Source organism: Canis lupus, chromosome 12 (genome assembly GCF_003254725.2).
Source record: "Canis lupus dingo isolate Sandy chromosome 12, ASM325472v2, whole genome shotgun sequence".
Lineage (NCBI taxonomy): Eukaryota > Metazoa > Chordata > Mammalia > Carnivora > Canidae > Canis > Canis lupus.
This window is the reverse complement of record NC_064254.1, coordinates 29,127,833-29,146,055: the sequence shown is the minus strand read 5'-3', so window position 1 is coordinate 29,146,055 and position 18,223 is coordinate 29,127,833. Positions and strand designations below refer to the sequence as shown.

The following is an 18,223-nucleotide window of genomic DNA, read 5'->3' as shown; positions in this document are numbered from 1 at the left end:
ATTGTTTAACATTGACCTAGCTCTTGGTTAACCTCTCAAACTTCTGTGATCGTCTAAGCAGCCTGACTTGTTCTTGATAAGTTTCAGTTGTTAAGGATGTGCCAGTCTTCCAAAGGGAGGGATCTCAGTCAGCACATAGTTTCAAGATGACTTAAAGCCAGACCCTCAGGTAGGTAGGTAAGTATGTAAACATATAGAGTCCTGTGGGGCCTCAATTGTAAACTCTGCTGGCCTCCATACCAGGTGATCTGAAGGTGTTCCCTGAGTGACAGTTACAAAAATCAGGACTCCAGACAAGTACATAAGCTCCTTTCTGGTAAGTACTAGTGAGTTAGTGGGGCCAAAGTAGAGTGCAAAGATGATATTACTGGCCCTACCTTCCCTAAGACCACTTCTATGGCCTCTAAATGTATAGCAAACCTGAAGCCTGCTCTTCAGGCTAAAGCTCTAAGACAAGTAAATCACCCTTTCTTCACAGAAGGGCTAGATGTGTTTCAATCTGCTGCTTGTGCAGTGCTGCCTGGGAGTGGTAGCCTGACAAAAATTGTCTCTCTAATCATTACAGTCCTTTGGAATCTAGGAACAAAAGTTTCCATGGACATCAGAGCCAGGTGATCATGGAGGGCTCCCTCTGTGGACTATGCATGCCTACTGGATTTAGTGAGTCGGAGGGAGAGCACAGAGCCAGGGAAAATCCTCTAGCTTTATTTAGCAAGGCAGTGAGAGAGTACAAAACTAGGTTTTACTAGGGCAGTGGGAAAGTTCAGGGATCGTATGGACCCACTGACATTAACAAGGCAGAAGGAAAATGAAAATGGTGCCCACCAGCACCTGGAGAGAGTTTCAATAAGTGACTGCCCTTCTGTCAGACACTTTTTTTTAAAGATTTTATTTATTTATTCATCACACACACACACACACACACACAGAGGCAGAGGCATAGGCAGAGGGAGAAGCAGGCTCCCCACAAGGAGCCTGGTGTGGGACTCTGATTCCAAACTGCTGCTTTTGCACTGGGCCCCTGTGGTGAGTCTGTGTGCAAGCGTTTTAAGAGTAGTATCTAAGTTCTGTACAAAGCCAGATGTTTGGGGAGTATGTCTCTGTAATAAGTCCCTGATGTGGGGCACAGACTTTTCACTCCTCAGGGAGAAGCTTCTGATTTGTGACATCTTTCCTAATTGCAGGTTACTCTGCTAGGGATAGGGTTTTTGGTGAAACCAGATTTCTGCCTCTCCTACCCATCTTGATGTGGCCCTTTTATCATTTATTATAAAGAAGATTTTTCACCTAGTTTTCAAGAGGAATTGTTCCATGTGTATCTATAGATACAGCATGTTGTGGGAAGAGGTGTGTTCAAGATTTTCTTATGCCACCATCTTGGATCATCCTCTATCATAACTCTTATTGCTGGAGATCTTAATCTTGATCACTTGGATAAGGTTGTAATCCAAAAATAATTTATCATCATCATCATTCTTGTTTCTCTCCCTCTTCCTCCTCAAATGGTTCATTTGAGGTTTTGACTTTTAAATTTGCCCCCCCCCCCTATTTTCTGGTACCACAGATGTTCTAGAATTCATTTACTTATATGTATACACACACACACATATATATATTTATATATACACACACACACACAAACATATATAGTGGTTGATACATATTTTTTTTTCTTAATATCAAGAGGCATCAATATCAGACAAAAGAAAAAAAAAACTTCATTTTCCTTATAGCACAATCAACAGTGAAAATAATACTATAGCACCAGTCTCTTCAAAAGCAACCCCAAAAAACCATCCAGTGCAAGTGACAGTCTCACTCTGTAAGCAAGGGATAAAGATAAATTTCTTCTACCTAAAAAGGAGAAAAAGACCATTTGTTGCTCTTATTCACTCCTACCTCTTCTTTTTTGAGTTGCCTTAGAAACAGGTAGGAAAGACTATTTTATTTTATTTTATTTTATTTTATTTTTAATTTTTATTTATTTATGATAGTCACACACGGGGGGAGAGAGAGAGAGAGAGAGAGAGAGGCAGAGACATAGGCAGAGGGAGAAGCAGGCTCCATGCACCGGGAGCCCGACGTGGGATTCGATCCCGGGTCTCCAGGAACGCGCCCTGGGCCAAAGGCAGGCACCAAACCGCTGCGCCACCCAGGGATCCCAGGAAAGAATCTTTAGGTTAAAACTTTGGCATATAATATATCTCTTTAAGGGGAATATAAGCTTTTTCACAATCTAAAGATGTCACTACTGTCCAGAATTCCATCCCTTTTGAAATATAAATACCTAGGAAGATAATACTCTAATCCAAATGCCCATCATAGAATGCAAGTATCTGGGTCTTTGGGAGATAAGAGGAAAGGACTATTGGAAGGAATCAATTAGTTTCATTATTAAAACAAAACAAAGCAACAAACAAAACCAAAAAACAAATGGCTTCTCACCTATCCCTCATTTTATTGAAATATAAAAAATATTTTAAGGGAAGTGAAAGGAAATATACTGTCTTTATAGTATAATATTTTCCATGGCTTAGGAGGCTAAGGCTTCTATTATAACACCAAGAAATCTGGGGAAGATTTGTTTTACATTTTTTCCTACACCAGGGCTGGAATTAAAGAGCTTTTCAAGGAGTGTTGGCAACTTTTATTGAATGATGGTAGTCAGAAACCAAGACTGGGCATCAAATATGCTCCTTGCTATCTGAATGCCACACTTCTAGTCTTCCTACTTAAGAGAGAGGTAAGAAATATGTGTATATATACAAATATATACGTACACTAACCCATGTACACACATCCATCTATATTTTATTTCCATGTGTAACTTCTTCCCTATTTCTATTCATCTATCATTTTTTTGTTTTAATTTTTAATACATAGGTGCACATTAATCCCTCCCACCTGTTCCAACATCACAGGGTTTCTTTTAGTGTTCTTCCTTTGCTTATTTGCAATTTCATTATCTGACAGTGAGTAACCTGGATTGTTTTTGTTTTGAACATTAACACTATTTTTGGCACAATAACTATTAGTATATCTACAAAACACTTATAATTCCTAAGTTAAAGAACTTAGAAAAAAATAACAAGAACCTACACTTACCAGTTTTCCTAATAGGAGAAAAATATTTCAGCAGTCTGAATTATGCTGCTGAAGACCTAGATTATAGGAGATACTTATTTGGAACTCACTGTATGTCAGGCATCTACCTATGGGTGCATCTCCATGTCTGTAAGTAATATTATATCCAGTATCTTACAGAAGAAGAAATTGAGGAAGCAGAACACTAATCTGCCCCCCCCTACCCTCTCCCAGATGTCACTGTTCATGGTGGAGCTAGGGTTAGAACTCTGGATTGATAAATTCAGCTCCTGTCTCCTAGCTGCTAACCTTCCTAGGCACTGTATGCTGGAGAAAACAGTGGGACTGTTTGTAAGAAGGGAGTCCCCTCTTTTAGACTAGGAAACTTAAAGCTCCAGGACTTTATCATTGTGGATTTTTTTCCTTTTTTAAAGATTTTATTTATTTATTTGACAGAGACAGAGAGAATGTGCACAAGCAGGGGGAGGGGCAGAGGGAGAAGCAGTCTCCCCGCTGAGCAGGGAGACCAATGAGGGGCTTGATCCCAGGACCCTAGGATCATGACCAGAGCAGGAGGCAGATCCTTACTTAACTGAATGAGCCACCCAGACACCCCTGTTGCAGACTTTTTCTTTCCCACATTGTGAGGAAAGTCCAACAGGGCTACTTAGCAGTTCTCCTGATATTAGATTTGAGCTTTAAGTCACTAATAATTACTTTTAGCTAGCAATTTTCTTGGCCCAATCAATAATTATACATATTTATATATAAATACATATTATATAAATACACACACATAAATATATATACATATATACTTTTAAAAATATATATACTCATCTGTTTCATTTATTTATTTGAGAGAGAGAGAGTGCCTGCACATAAATAAGCAAAAGGGAGAGGGAAAGAGAGAATCTTAAGCAGGCTGCATACCCAGTGCAGAGCCTGAAGCTGAACTTCATCTCACAGCTCTGAGATCATGACCTGAGCCAAAATCAAGAGTTGATGCTCAACCAACTGAGCTACCCAGGTACCCTAACTGGGAATATTTTTTATTTTTAAGTTATATATTTAAAATTAGTATTTGCAAGATTATTTTTGCTTCCTACATTCATCCTCTGAAGCAGAAGTAAATGTTAGAAAACTGATCAGTTCTACTTCTCATACTAGAGGCACACACAGGGTTTCTTTCTGTTTGGTAACCTTCGTGGTTCTTGCTTTCTAGAACACTTGAGCCTGCATCAACTTTGGGTGTCCAGCAGCATTCTCTGAATATAGGACAAAGAGCTCCATATTCCAGAACAAAATAGTCAATTTGAAGGACTTATGCTATAGAAAAGAAAGAAGTCTGCCTCCTTAGTTCTGCCTCCCCATCACCCAAAAGAAGTGCATGTGGCAAATAGGGGCAAACTTTTAGTCACTAAGTCATCAAGTCATCAAGTCACTGGAGAAGGCAGTAAGTAAACCTGTGTCCTTGTGAGAAACAAAATGCCTTCTCCAAAGTATAAACTTCCTATTTAGGATTAAAAATGGATGCCTTTGAAATGATTTATCTAAACAAGTGAAAGACAGGGACACCTGGGTGGCTCAGCGGTTTAGTTCCTGCCTTCGGCCCAGGGCAATGATCCTCAGGTCCTGGGATCAAGTCCCACATTGGGCTTCTGGCATGGAGCCTGCTTCTCCCTCTGCCTGTGTCTCCGCCTTTCTCTCTTTCTCTCTATTTGTCTCTCATAAATAAATAAATAAATAAATAAATAAATAAATAAATAAATATCTTATTTAAAAAAGTGAAAGAGAATTGGTCATTATATTTTATCCAGTTTAGTCTTTCTACTTGAGTATTCTCATAAAATCAAGCTTTAAAAATACAGTAAACTAGTCTGAAATGTGTAGATTTTAACAGATTAGAAATTACAAAATGTGTATGCCACTTACTGACATAGCACTAGACCCAAATACCATTGGTATAAATATCCCCTTTGTCTTTTAACAATAACAGAAAGATTAGAGCAAAGGAATGATCACAGTTTCTAACGTTGTCTTTTTTAGTTACAAATCAGCTTATATAGTTTTTCTCCATTTTCTATGTATTTTGTCTTTTAAATCACCTTTTACAATATATATATTTTAAAAAGTCAGAAGACAAATGCTTAGAGAAACAAGTCTTGCAAATTATCTTTTCTTTGGTTACTATTGGCAAGAGGAGGGATCATCATGGATTTTGAGTGGAGTGGCCAGGCATTTCTATAAGTCATTTTTCCCACATGCTCAGGGATGGGAAAAATTGGAAACTCTTTTTTTAAACATGTGAGCAGAGTGGCACAATTCTTTAACTCTTCAGAGTATCCTTCCAACATTTTCACTCAACTGCAATGATGATCCCACTAATGAATGCAATGACCCTCAACTATGATTCCAACCAAAGTCACTGTCACCAAACCATCGTTCTCAACTGTTGTCTGTGTCCCTACATCCTCTTTCTCCATGGAGTGACTAGTTTCCACATTCCATGTTCTAGTACTTTGACTTTCCTCTTGGTCATGGACTATTCCCTCTGGAGTTGACAGATCCTCTCTGTACTTGTTGGTACCAGAGATATCAAGCCTCCAGATTCATAGGGCTTTTCACAAGCACCTAGGGTCACCATGCCATCTTCCATACCTGAAATCATAATGTGATTTTTCTGGCCAGACCATGCTAACCCCTACCAGGATTCAGGGTGATGTGCTTTCTAAGACGAAGAACAGAAATGGCACCTTCCACATCTTCTTGGTTTATTTGTTTTCTTTGGGACCAAGAGTCTAGGTAGCTTCTGTGCTAAGGAAGATTAAAAAGTTCTGCAACCACAGGCCTTACCTGGCAGAGCATAGTGGGATCTGGAATGCAGATAGCAAAAGCTCCAATGCAGGTAGGGTCCCCATGTTCCCTTCAACTACAACAGCTGAAGCTGCAGTTAGGAGCTTTCAAAATAGAGTCAGCATTTATCTCTCCCAAAGGTGAGGAGTAATCACTTGCAAAGTGGTCTGTCTGGAGCTCACTGGCCCCACCTCTGGCTATTTGACCATCATACACACACACACACAAATGAACTCTAGATAAGAGCCCAGCTAGCCCATTTTGATCTTGTGAGATCCTACATAGTCAAGCCTAACTAACTTCTGACCTACAGAACTCCTAAGTCTTTTGCAATTTTCTGAGTTACAGCAACATTCAACACTGGATTTCTAAATCCTCTGGAAAATTCTTTGGAATATCCTGGAGTGTCTTTTGTTCTAATGAGGTGACTCTTGGTGGGTTCTTGGATGGGGACTGGTCACCAGGAAGACCAAGCCATGACTAGAATCTTGGGACTTTCAGCCCTATCTCTCATTCCCCCCTAGACTATAAATGGCATTAATTATCAATCATGCCTATTTGATGAAGCCTCCATAAAAAAATCTCAATCAGTATGAGTTATAGAGAGCTTATGGGTTGGTGAGCACATTCATATGCCAGGGCAATGGCACACCCCAACTCTACAGGGACAGAAGTTCCTGTGCTTTGGATCCTTTGGTACCGTACTCTATGTACCTCTTCATCTGGTTGTTCATCTGTATCCTTTATCATATGTTTTATTATATAATAAACTGGTGAATGTAAAACAAACAAAATGTGCAATATTCCATGAACACAAAGTTCATCTCCTCAGCAGAACTAAAAGACTTCAACAGGTCTGTCCTTCACAGGTTTATTATCACACTCTGTGCAGCTGTAAATGCTTTAGTTGTAGATATCATCTGGATAAAGGCATCTCCTGATGGGTGGCCTTGATAATTCAATACCATGTGAATAACATTAGTTTGAGTATCTGTAGAAAACTCCCCCAAGAGTGTCCAAGATGTCCTCAATTGAGGCTGCATAGGAAATATCTCAAAGGTGTATATGGTCTTTAACATTTATAGGAGTACAAACTGCTGAAGTAGTACTGGAATAATGGTTAGAAGAGGAATGAGAGGGACTGAGAATTGATTGCTGAACTTCAGCTGCTATATTCCTGAAGAGTTTAATGTATCTTTTACCCAGAAAATCCTTATGCTTCCTCAATGTGTTCTGTCCTCATTTCTCATGAGCAAAGAAGACAAAAGTATTTCCTATTGGCCTATACTGTCCAGGGAAGTAACAAAAAAAGATATCTTCCTTCCCCTCAATGATGAAAGGCCATTACTTCATCAGTTATGAGAACTCAGATGCAGATGATGACTTGTTTTTCCTTAAAGAGAAACTGGGCTACTTCTTTGGATGTACCACAAGCAAATTTAAGAAAATCATCACCTGCTGCTTTGTAAACCACAATGTAATGGGTCTCCATGTGATTTTTGAGCCTCTGCAGTGCTAGGTTTCTATGCTCCTCACTTATAATTCCAACCAGGGCTTCTCTATTCCTATCACCCTGGGCATTCAGACAAAGTACTGTACTTCCAACAGCAATGTCAGGTCATTTGAAGAATCCTGCAATATCTTGATCTGGACTGCCATAGTAAACCTTAAGTTCTGACTACAGTGTTATCATCAGTGAGTTCCATCTTGCTGCAAGAGCCACTTTCAAATTTGGAACTTACTATCTCTGGATCTGAAAACCTGTGATTATAGGGCTCTGAAATCATTGCTAAAATTATATTCCCCACATCTAACTTGAGAGATTCCATACTGAGAGACTGAACTATTCTCAAAATTTAAATACTGTGTCATTGCTGCAACATCTAGTTTATCCATATCATATGAACCAGGCTAACACTTCTTGAATTCTCTTCAAAGATAGGAAAAGAAAAAAAATATTCAGGCAATAATGCATTCTTCTTGAAAGCCATGGGGTGTAGCCTCATGATTTGCCTGACATGAGGTGGCCTATCAATACAGAGACAAAAGGAGGTTCCTACCTCAATGTTTAGTTCATTGCTAAATGACTGGTTAAACTATCTCAGAGTTGGGTCCACTTGCTGCTGGGAGGATAGGTTTTTGGCATGGATCTTTACAATTCTCCATCAGTTCCAACTGATCCAGTCTAACTAGTACTTTGTGTTAATTACTTTGTGTATTTGTTGTTGACTAAATACACAACTTTCCATAACAGTAGGATCACCTCCTTCTCTTTGGAGCCCAGCTTGACCCCTGTAAATGGTAGCGATCCCCAAAAAAGCATTATCAAGTAATCCAGAGACTCTGTCATGACTATAGGTAGGGAGAGAATTGGCTTTGAGGTAGTGAAGTGGGATGGAAGTAAGGAGAAAATCTGTGCTAAAACTTCTTCTGTGAGAAAGAGAGTGTCCCCCACCCTCCACTCTGAGCTACTCCTGGTGCAAACATCAGTAGCTAACCACCCAAGTCCACAGCAGACTGATACTGCACACCCTGGGCAGGAAGCATGCAGCTGCTAGGCTCCAAGGGCCATGGAAGAGTTCTTAGGGTAAATGGTAGAGTTGCTGGAGCCACCAGTCTCAGTGGGCTTTCTCAGGCTCAAGAGGCCCTGCTGCTACTGCTACATCTTCCCCTAAGGCCTTGGCGATGCCATCTTCTTCATCATCAATAGTTTCACAGTGCTGATCAAAGGCAGCTCTAACCCCAATTTGTTTCTGGAAGCTGATGAGGCACCTGAAGCAGGTAGGAGATATCCTCCTGACTCATCTGAGCCTCTGTGACCTCAATAGTCCCCTAAAACAAAAGCTGGACTAGTATGATGAGGTGTCCATGGGTGAGGGCTCTAGGGAAGGCAGGCTGTTCCCCAGTTGCATTCCACTTGCCCTCCTCCTGGAAGGCCTAGTCCCCCTGCAAAACTCGGGATTCTTGCAGAGCACGTGGTGACCCCTCAGGTCCTAGCAGAGCCTCAGCAGGCTGAAAGCAAGGAAAAGAGTGGGCTCCCTGAGCAGCTTGAGAAAGAGCCCAATGATGGCACCTTCCAGGCCTTCCCAGGAGCATCCCGAAATGCCCTGAAAGACCCACCATAGCCAAGGCCCCTCACGGGACTGAGAAGGCAGGCAGGTCCCCCAGGAGGTCAATCTGGGGCAGAATTTATAGGAATTTATAGAACCATCCCTGGACGTAAAGAGGGCAGCCGCCGCTATAGTTGGTGTCAGGAAGGCGGATCGGATCCCCAGGCAGCCCTCAAGCCTAGCAGAGTACACAGCACATCCCGCACAAGTGTCCCAGAGAAAGCTCCCAGTAGCTCCCACCGGGGTTCCAGCTTCCAGTGTGGAAGGACTAGCCGGGCAATTTCCCAGTCCTCCCCCCAACAAAAATGATGGCCACGCCCAGCCTGCAGAGCAGCCCTCGGGTCAGACAGCAATAATTTGGAGGAGAAAAAGCTGGAGCTGCTTTTGGTCCCCAGTGGCCCGTGCCCTCTCTTCTCTCGACCCCCTGGAGCCTACCGGGCTGAGCCCACTGCAGCACCGGGTCGCCGCGGGCCTCTCACCCACGGTGACCCCGCCCCCGCCGCGGGGGGAGGTGGGTCTCGGCTCCGCAACCAGGTGGAGTCCCCTCCTGCTCCTTGGAGCATGCGCGCTGCGGAGCTGAGGCGTGCGCACCTGGCCCGCGCCTCCGCGCTCTAGTTCCTTGCACCCCTGCGAGGAGAGAGCTGGAGCTCTGCAAGGCTGTATCCCCGGTACCGACACCTCTGTCCCCGGCAGCTCCAATGGCATGGGCGGCCAGGTGCTCCAGGGGCGAGTCCCAATCCACCGACCCCTATCACGACGTGGACTCTGACTAGGGTAAGAAGGACTTTGGGGTTCCTCATCGATCCTCACTGCCAGAACCCTTCAGGTTTCTCTCACTGTTGCCGACCCCGCCCAGCATCTGGATGGTGGACCCTGATATGCTTTTCACCCTCCCGGCAGCAGGCCTGGCTGATAGGGGGCCTAAGGAATATGAAGTCCCTGACGCGCCCCAACGCTGGTACTGCTTCCCTCAAAGCCACTCTGGAACTGCCAATACCAGGGGGGTGGCCGTTAAAGGCCAGATCAGTCGGCAACTCAGCGCCCAGAGCGAAGCCAGTGACAAGGGGCCCCTGTTCAAAGTCCTTGGGGGGGGGGGGCACTTGAAGCCCATCTGGGTCAGCCTGCAGCCGACTCCATCCCTTTTCCCTTGCCCTGCCCTTGGTCTACCTTAACCTGGCCTACCTGCACCACTTGGGGCACCATCCACCTGGTGAATGACGCCTTTTTTCGTGGGTGCGCACACCTTGCTATGTCAACAGCGTTGGAGACCAGCGCTAGGAAGAGGGTGAGTGGGCGGTCCTGGAAGGCTACAGTCCCGCAAATGAAAATGGGGCTGTGACCTCCAGATGACCCCGATACTCAGATTGTGTGGCGACGTACAAGTAATACGAAGCCACACATGGTATGCACCAGGTGCAGGGCATCATGGTACTGGGGGCAATAGCCCAACGTTCACACAGGTAAATGGCTTCCTCACCTGCAAGGTGGAGTGTAGCTTAGACTCTGACACCCGCACCTTCATCCCCCCTGCCACTGTTCTGGCATTCACTTGTGTCAGAAATAAACAAGGTACTCCATTCAAGCCCCCCCCCCCCCCAGCCCCAACACACACCTCCACCCTGTGTCCACAGATCCTGTGAATCCCTACATGGCAAGAGGGACTTTGGAGGTGTAATTAGGGCTAAGGTTCTTGATATAGGGAGATTATCCTGTATTGTTAAAATGGGTTCTATATAATCAAAATGGGAGAAACACTCCGGGTGTTGTCAGCGAGTCTATTACTGGCTTTGAAGGATTCTCCTTACAGCTTCTAGGAAGGAGTACAGCCCTGCCAACACCTTGATTTCAGCTCAGTGAGACCCATGCCATACTTCTGACATATAGAACTGGAAGATTATAAATTTTGGTTGTGTAAAATCACTAAATTTATAATAACTTATTACACAAGCAAGAAATATAATTTAGCCATGGTCATGCAGGTCTGGAACACAATTGAATTTGATTTCTGATGCCTTGGATGTACTTGAGAAACTGAACTATACTTTATGTAGGAAAGTAAAAGTGTATGACTAACATTGCACTGAAAAGGAAAAGACATACATAGACTTTTTGGCTTTTCTTTCTTTCTTTGTTGTTGTTGTTCTTTTACTAGAGGATCTGAATATTTCAGATAAATCCAAAAGAAGTTAGATACGGGGCCTGGCTTAAACACAAAATTAGGACAATATGTCTTTTCTCAGAATCATAATTTTGGAATGAATAGGAACCTATGAAGCCATAGGTAAGCAATGCAATGGTGAGTATTCTGGAATGTCTATATCCTGTGACATGGCAGCAAATTTGTAGTAGATGGAGTCATACTAAACAGATTCCTGAATTTGTGGTGTTTCTCTAATTTGTACTCCATTCCATTTCTACAGCTGGTTAACTAGATAGTATATACAATGAACCCTTTGATAGCTATATAATATTCTTAGTAGAAATTATAGAAATCATTTTATACTAATTAGTATATTTCCACCCTCCTTCAAACTAGAACCTTAAAATTCTTAGTGATCATCCTGCCCCCAAATACAGGAGTGGGCCTTAACTGGTTTATATCAACTACTACATCCCAGATATACTATGGTGGTTGGTTTGTATATGGTTATATGATCCAATCTGGGTCTTTGAGAAGTGGGGCAGCTTTTTTAGAAGGCATCTGTTTTGCTTTGGGTATAACTGCCTTTACTACCTAGTTCTATAACTCTCTGAAATGATGACGTTAAAAAATATATATCCATCATTCAAGATAAGAAATAGCATATCTATAACTTAATTTTGGAGTCAGAAAATCCTAGGTTCTGTACTGAGTGCTATAGATTAACGTATTGATTAGTACACAGGTATTATAACAAACTGAGCAAAACATTTGTGTATGTGTATGTGCGTGTGTTCTAAATAGTGACAGATGCATTGGTAAAACTTAGCTGTAAGTAGGCATAGTCACTGAAGGGGATATTTGCCTTCAAACAGAATGAGAACAGAATGGATTATGTCTTAGCAGGCCAAGAATCCCTCTGTGGTAACTAGAAAATAAAAGAGTAAGCTGCAAATAAATAAACAAATGAATGAATAACTGTGTTTTTAAATATATTAGAGACCAATTGTAGCAACAAGGACCAGATGCATTAAAATTCCAGAGAAAAAGGCCTTTGAAAATGATTTAATGATTGCCAGCTAGGAACTTGCCAGATCTTGGCACAGGTTGTGTTTCTCTTGGCCCTAGCAGACAAATTTTATAGGGATAAAAAGAAACAGCAGAAATTTTGACCATCTTATGGTGCTGGCATCACAGACTGGAAACTGGATGTTCTAGTTATACGTTTCTCTAGAAAAAAATCACTTCAAAATTTAGGCTTAAACTTTGACTTAAAACAATGATAATCTTTATTTTATGATAGTATTTATGGGACAAGAATTCCAGGAAATATCAGCTGGGTTATTTTGGCCTAGAGTCTCTCAAGTGGTTGTATTCAGATGTGACTGGAGCTAGAACAGTAGGGGGATGGAATAGTTGAGGGCTAGATGGTTCTTTCTGTCTCTGTTTCTCTCTCCCTCTCTCTGTTCATGTGGTCCCAGAGCTTGTCTATGTAATCCCTGTGGAATAGTGTGGAATTCGTCAGTTTGGTGACCTCAGGGCAGTTGAATTGTTAACTTTGCCTTTGAAAGCTGTAAGAGTGAAGGAATCTAGCAAGAAAGGCAGAAGCCAAATCACGTTTTATGAGCAAGAGCTCATGTTGTGTTGTCATGTTGTTGTGTCATCATACTTTTTTTTAAGATTTTATTTTATTTATTCATGAGAGGCACAGAGAAAGAGAGAGACAGACAGAGAGAGAGAGAGAGAGAGAGAGAGATTGGGAGGGAGAGACACAGGCAGAGGGAGAAGCAGGCTCCATGCAGGGAGCCCCACGTGGGACTCAATCCCAGATCTCCAGGATCACACTCCAGGCTGAAGGTGGCGCTAAACTGCTGAGCCACTGGGGCTGCCCTCCATCATACTTTTGAAACAAAATCCTTCCCAGTTTTAAGGAGAGAGAACATAGATTCCACCCCTCAATGGAAAGAATATCAAAGTCACATTGCATAAAGAACAGGTAGCATGAGAGTTATTGTTGTGGTCATCTATGGCAAGTACAATCTACCACACTATATTATGCACCTGAACCAGACACAAGATGACTTTTCAATATGAGGCATTTTCTGAATTCTGGGTCAGTGGACTAGGCCAGAAAAGTGCAGTGAATTCCCCCATAGTCTCACAGAGCTCTGGATACAAGATCTAGCTAGAATGAAGGGGCCTACAACAAAGCCAAGGTTGATCTCCCCTTAACTCATTAAACAAATTGGTAATCTGCTTGGAATGGGGTGAAAAATTCAGCTCAAAATTTCTGGAGGCTAGAACTCTCAGGGTTGAGGAAAGGGAACCTTAGGCTTAATTAAAATTTTGAAAGGAGCCTGTGTTAGTCCATTCAAGCTACTATGACAAAATACCACAGACTAGGTGGATTATAAACGTCAAACATTTGGGCAGCCTGGGTGACTCAGTGGTTGAGCACCGCCTTCTGCCCAGGGTGTGATCCGGAAGCCCGATGTGGGACTCTATCCTGGAGAGACCAGGGATCAAGTCCCACATCGGGCTCCCTGTATGGAGCCTGCTTCTCCCTCTGCCTGTGTTTCTGCCTCTCTAAGTGTCTCTCATGAATGAATAAATAAAATCATTAAAAACAAACAAACAAAAAAAATTTTTTTTTTTTTTTCTCATAGTTTTGGAGTCTGGAAATCTAGGATGAATGTACCAGCATAGTCAGGTTCTGGTGAAAACCCTCTTCCAGCTTTCAGACTGCTGGCCTCTGTATCCTCATACAGTGGAAGAGGGCAGCTAACTCTATGTGAGCTCTTTTATAAGTGCTCTAATTCTGTTCATGCAGGGTCTACCCTCATGACCTAATCACCTTCCAAATGCCCCACTTCCTAATACCATTACCGTGGGCATTAGATTTTTAACATATGAATGTGAGGGAGTCACAAACATTCAGACCATCGCAGAACTCATCTGTGGAACTGAGGTGAAGCAGAAGTACCCTGAGTCTAACTATATCTATAAGCCATCCCCAATGCAACTCAATTCCCTATTTTGTTGAGATGATTGGCTCTTCACTTTATCTGCCCAAAAGAAGAAAATATGCTCATGGAAGATATTATTGTAACCTCTACTAGTTCTGCACAATTGTTGTCATTGCTTTTACACCTAAATATGTAGTTGGAATCAGTGTGTTCAATGCTTCTATTTTCTTCTTCTCATAACTACCAGGAAGTATTCCTCCCACACTCCCATCCCACCCCGAAAAAAAGCCATGTATAGAGAAGTGCTGGGAACTTCAGGATCCCACCATGCTTACTAATAATTCTTTTAAAAATGAGTCTTCATGACTGATGATATTGAAAATTGGAACCTCTGCAATGTGAAGCAGCCTTCTCCTTGGGGATTTGTACTCGTTATCTCTCTGAAATGGCTACCATGCCCATTTATTTTCAAAAGAAGCTATCTGCTTATTATTAAACTATTGTATAAACTGAGTACATGAACTATGAAGGTCTTAAGATTCCCAAATCAAAATTCCTATCAAGGTGTACATCAACTCAGACTCAATAATTAACAAAGAAGATAGGGCCCAGAAATCTAGCTAGTCAAATGGAAAAGTTATATTCAAGAACACAGCTGACTTGGCCTGGCCCCAGTGGCTCTTTAGTTTTATATGAAAAGGTGGCAACTACCTCATTAGGGAAAACTCCATTTTTTACTCCTTTGACTGAAGCAAGCTACTGACTCAATGAGGTCCTCAATTCATAGAGTTTCCCCTAACTACCTGACCAGGTTTATTGATAGTTTGGCTGAGGTGAAACCTGGTGGCATCCACTAGGACATGGCAGCTGTTCCATCTCAGTATCAGCTGTGCAGAACTGAAAATGACATGGTCTTTCTGTTTAATGGGATGGACCCAAAGCTGTTGTCATTTATCTGGTCAAAATACTCCTCTTGATTAAACTTGTTATATTTTCACTGACTCTTGAGCTATTGCCATGAGGTTGGGTTCTTGTTTTGTCTTCCAATTTCAAAACTACAGACTGAAAAATTAGATACCACTCTTGGGAAATATACATGGTGGAAACAAATCATAGCTACTAATTAGACTCTATGGATCATTCACATAAGATATACACAGTAAGGACCCTTTATCTGAAGAAAACAAATGAAGTCAATCTCTGATTAAGATATTTCAATATCCAAAAATAAAAAATAAAATTAAAAAAAATTAAAAAAAAAAGATATTTCAATATCCAGATTATCAGTGCTACTGCCTGTATTTGTAATTATACCAGATGTGGCCCTGGGCACAAAGTAAATCTATGTTCTGATGCAGAGGCCAGAACCGTTCTGATGCCAGATTTTGTGACTCTTGACAAAAGTTAGTTCATTTGTTGCATAATAGTTTGATGCAGATTATGGCCCCTGCTTACTCCTGACATACTGACTATACTAGAACTTTGGCTTCTCTGCCAAGACTATTTAGTGGGATGGAAAAAAAAAAAAAAAAAAGGCACTTTTTCAAGTTATGGTGCTGTATTCCAGCATGATCAGCTGATTTTAGCCATATAATTATGGCTCTTAGAACTAAACTGTGTTATGTTTTCAGCTTTCTGGACAATTTCCCATATGGTAACAATGCACCTTTTTCTCACAAAGCCGGTCAACAACGGCTGGTAATTAATGTTTTGTAGACTTTCCACACACCCTAATATTCATAACCATTCGATATAACTTAGAATTTAAATATCTTCCTCAAAAATCCATTAGATAATTTATAATTCTATCTCCATTCCCCTGCTCAATCCACACACCTTAGTATGGCAGCTAAATGATGGCAAACAATTTTGTTTCAGCTACCTGTATTCTCTTGATGGGTTGATGTGATAATAGATCATAAGGAATATGAACACTTACTTGTATACTGTGATTGCCAAGTTCCCCCTATACTGGTCCACAAAGTAAGGGACAAATAGATGTCTGTACATTTTATAACAATTCCGTTTTTCCTTAGACACTCATGTTTTCAGTTGTAAGAGCTGGATTTTATTAAGTGCTATTTATTAAGTGCTATTTAATAGGTAAAACTATGGCTACTGGAATGGGACATAGAGATCTGGCAGCAGTAGAAGAACAGCAGATCTGGTATCTGGGAGGAGAACACCTCTTGAAGATTTAGAAGAATGAGGGAGAATTAGTGATCTTTATCTTTTAGTCATCCCTGGAATCTTACCCAGTAAGGAAAATACCCTAGTGCAACTCTCCCAAACCAATATTAGATCCTTAAATGTAACTAACTATTGGGTCTGCCATCTACAAGCAGATAGCTCTGACCAGAATTGATCACTCTTTCCTTTAATCATTGGAAACAACAAGAGATGGCCTCAGATCCTGTACATCATATGTGAAATATTTGTCAACATCTCTAGTTGTATTCCTCACCCTTATTCCTACCATCAGCCCTGCAACATTCTTTAAAGAGAAGTGCCATGTTGCTGGTAATGGGGATAAAAAGGACAGGTTTAAATGAAAGTTCTCAGGTAGTTATTCCATGAACAAGGACTAGACTCAGTCATTTTGTGTGAAATGGGAGCTGTGAGGTTTACCAGCTGACTGGAGAGACACATTGGAGGCATGATCAACTTCCCTGGTTGATATTAATTTCCCTCGGAGGACCCCCAAAATTGTCAGTGTTTTCTTCCCAATGGAATAATGTGCACTTTTGTTACTGTATTTTCTATGTGGAACCAGGTATTAACTTACTTTCTTCCCCAAAACATAATGCACCTTTGAGGTGGTCATAAGAGACTTCCATGTGTTTAAGAAAACACCATGCATTCCTGAGATGATTGTGGAGATCTCTCTGAAATGAAATGAAATGAAATGAAATGAAATGAAGCTACTCTTGGTTTCTCAGGGAGAGCCCTGGAAGAATGTGTGTGTGTGTGTGTGTGTGTGTGTGTGTGCGTGTGTGTGTGTAAACATCAATCTCTCCTTCCTACATCCTCCAAAATAAAATTATTAAAAATAGTTAATTGGAGTTCAAAATGCTTTTCTAATAGAGACAATGTTATTAAAATTAATAGCAAAATGCAAGACATGTATCTTGATTTAACTGTGTCCATGACTAATATCTGGCAACTCATCTTTGGCATTCAGAGCTTGGGCATAAAATGTAAGAAGACATGAGAAAATTCTGGAATCAAATATATAATTTATTGCAATTTTTATTAAAAATACATCAGATTGACAAATAATGCCAATGGGCTACACACTGGTTTCATAAATAAAGTCTATGGGCACCCCCCAAACTATATGCATGCGTGCATGCAGTTCTCATCTCTTGGCAACCAAGCTCTCTGAATTTCAGCTTCTTATATTCTTCTAATATTCCTACTAGGCACAACTATTTAGGTGAAGGTTCCTGAGTAACAAACTTTTTGAAGATATGCACACCTATCTTAATATCTTGTTCTTTGGATTTGGTAGTATATCAAAAGTACACATTTTAAGGCATTGCCAAAGAGAGATAGATGCCCATCAGGCACATGCAGTTGGGTGGGAGTACTTGTTTGGATTTAAATATATAGGGAAGTCAGCCCTTCCTTTGAATCTATACCTGGTTTAACATTCCAAATTAATTTTTCATTTTTTAAACATTTCCTGGCTGCTACTTCAGAACTCACATATTTTCTAAAAACTGGAGTTCTGTTTGAGTCATTGCTGTGTTTTCACATTTCTCATGACAAAGGCAATAGCAACATCTTTGACATGAAGAGTGAGGAAGACGGCATGTTATAAATCGTGGTTGGAGATGACTATTTGTAATTTAGGAATTTATTTAGGTAAGGCATATGTACAATACCTATTCCTACTGTGATCCAATGGAGGTGAAGGAGTGTGAATTATTGGATGGAAATCTACTTTGGTGTTACTTATGTAGACAATCTGGTGATTGCAGGTTTACTATATAGCATTACCATTATGAAACTAACGTTTCCTCCGTGGATAATAGCACAGGCAGGAAATCTCATGAAATGCTGCT

At 41.2% G+C, this 18,223-nt stretch overlaps 1 pseudogene; it reads right to left on the bottom strand.

Annotated features, from left to right (window-relative positions):
- Positions 1-5,629: 5,629 nt before the first annotated feature.
- LOC112658289 (epithelial splicing regulatory protein 1-like) lies at positions 5,630-8,377 on the bottom strand (annotated as a pseudogene).
- Between the last annotated feature and the right edge of the window lie 9,846 nt (positions 8,378-18,223).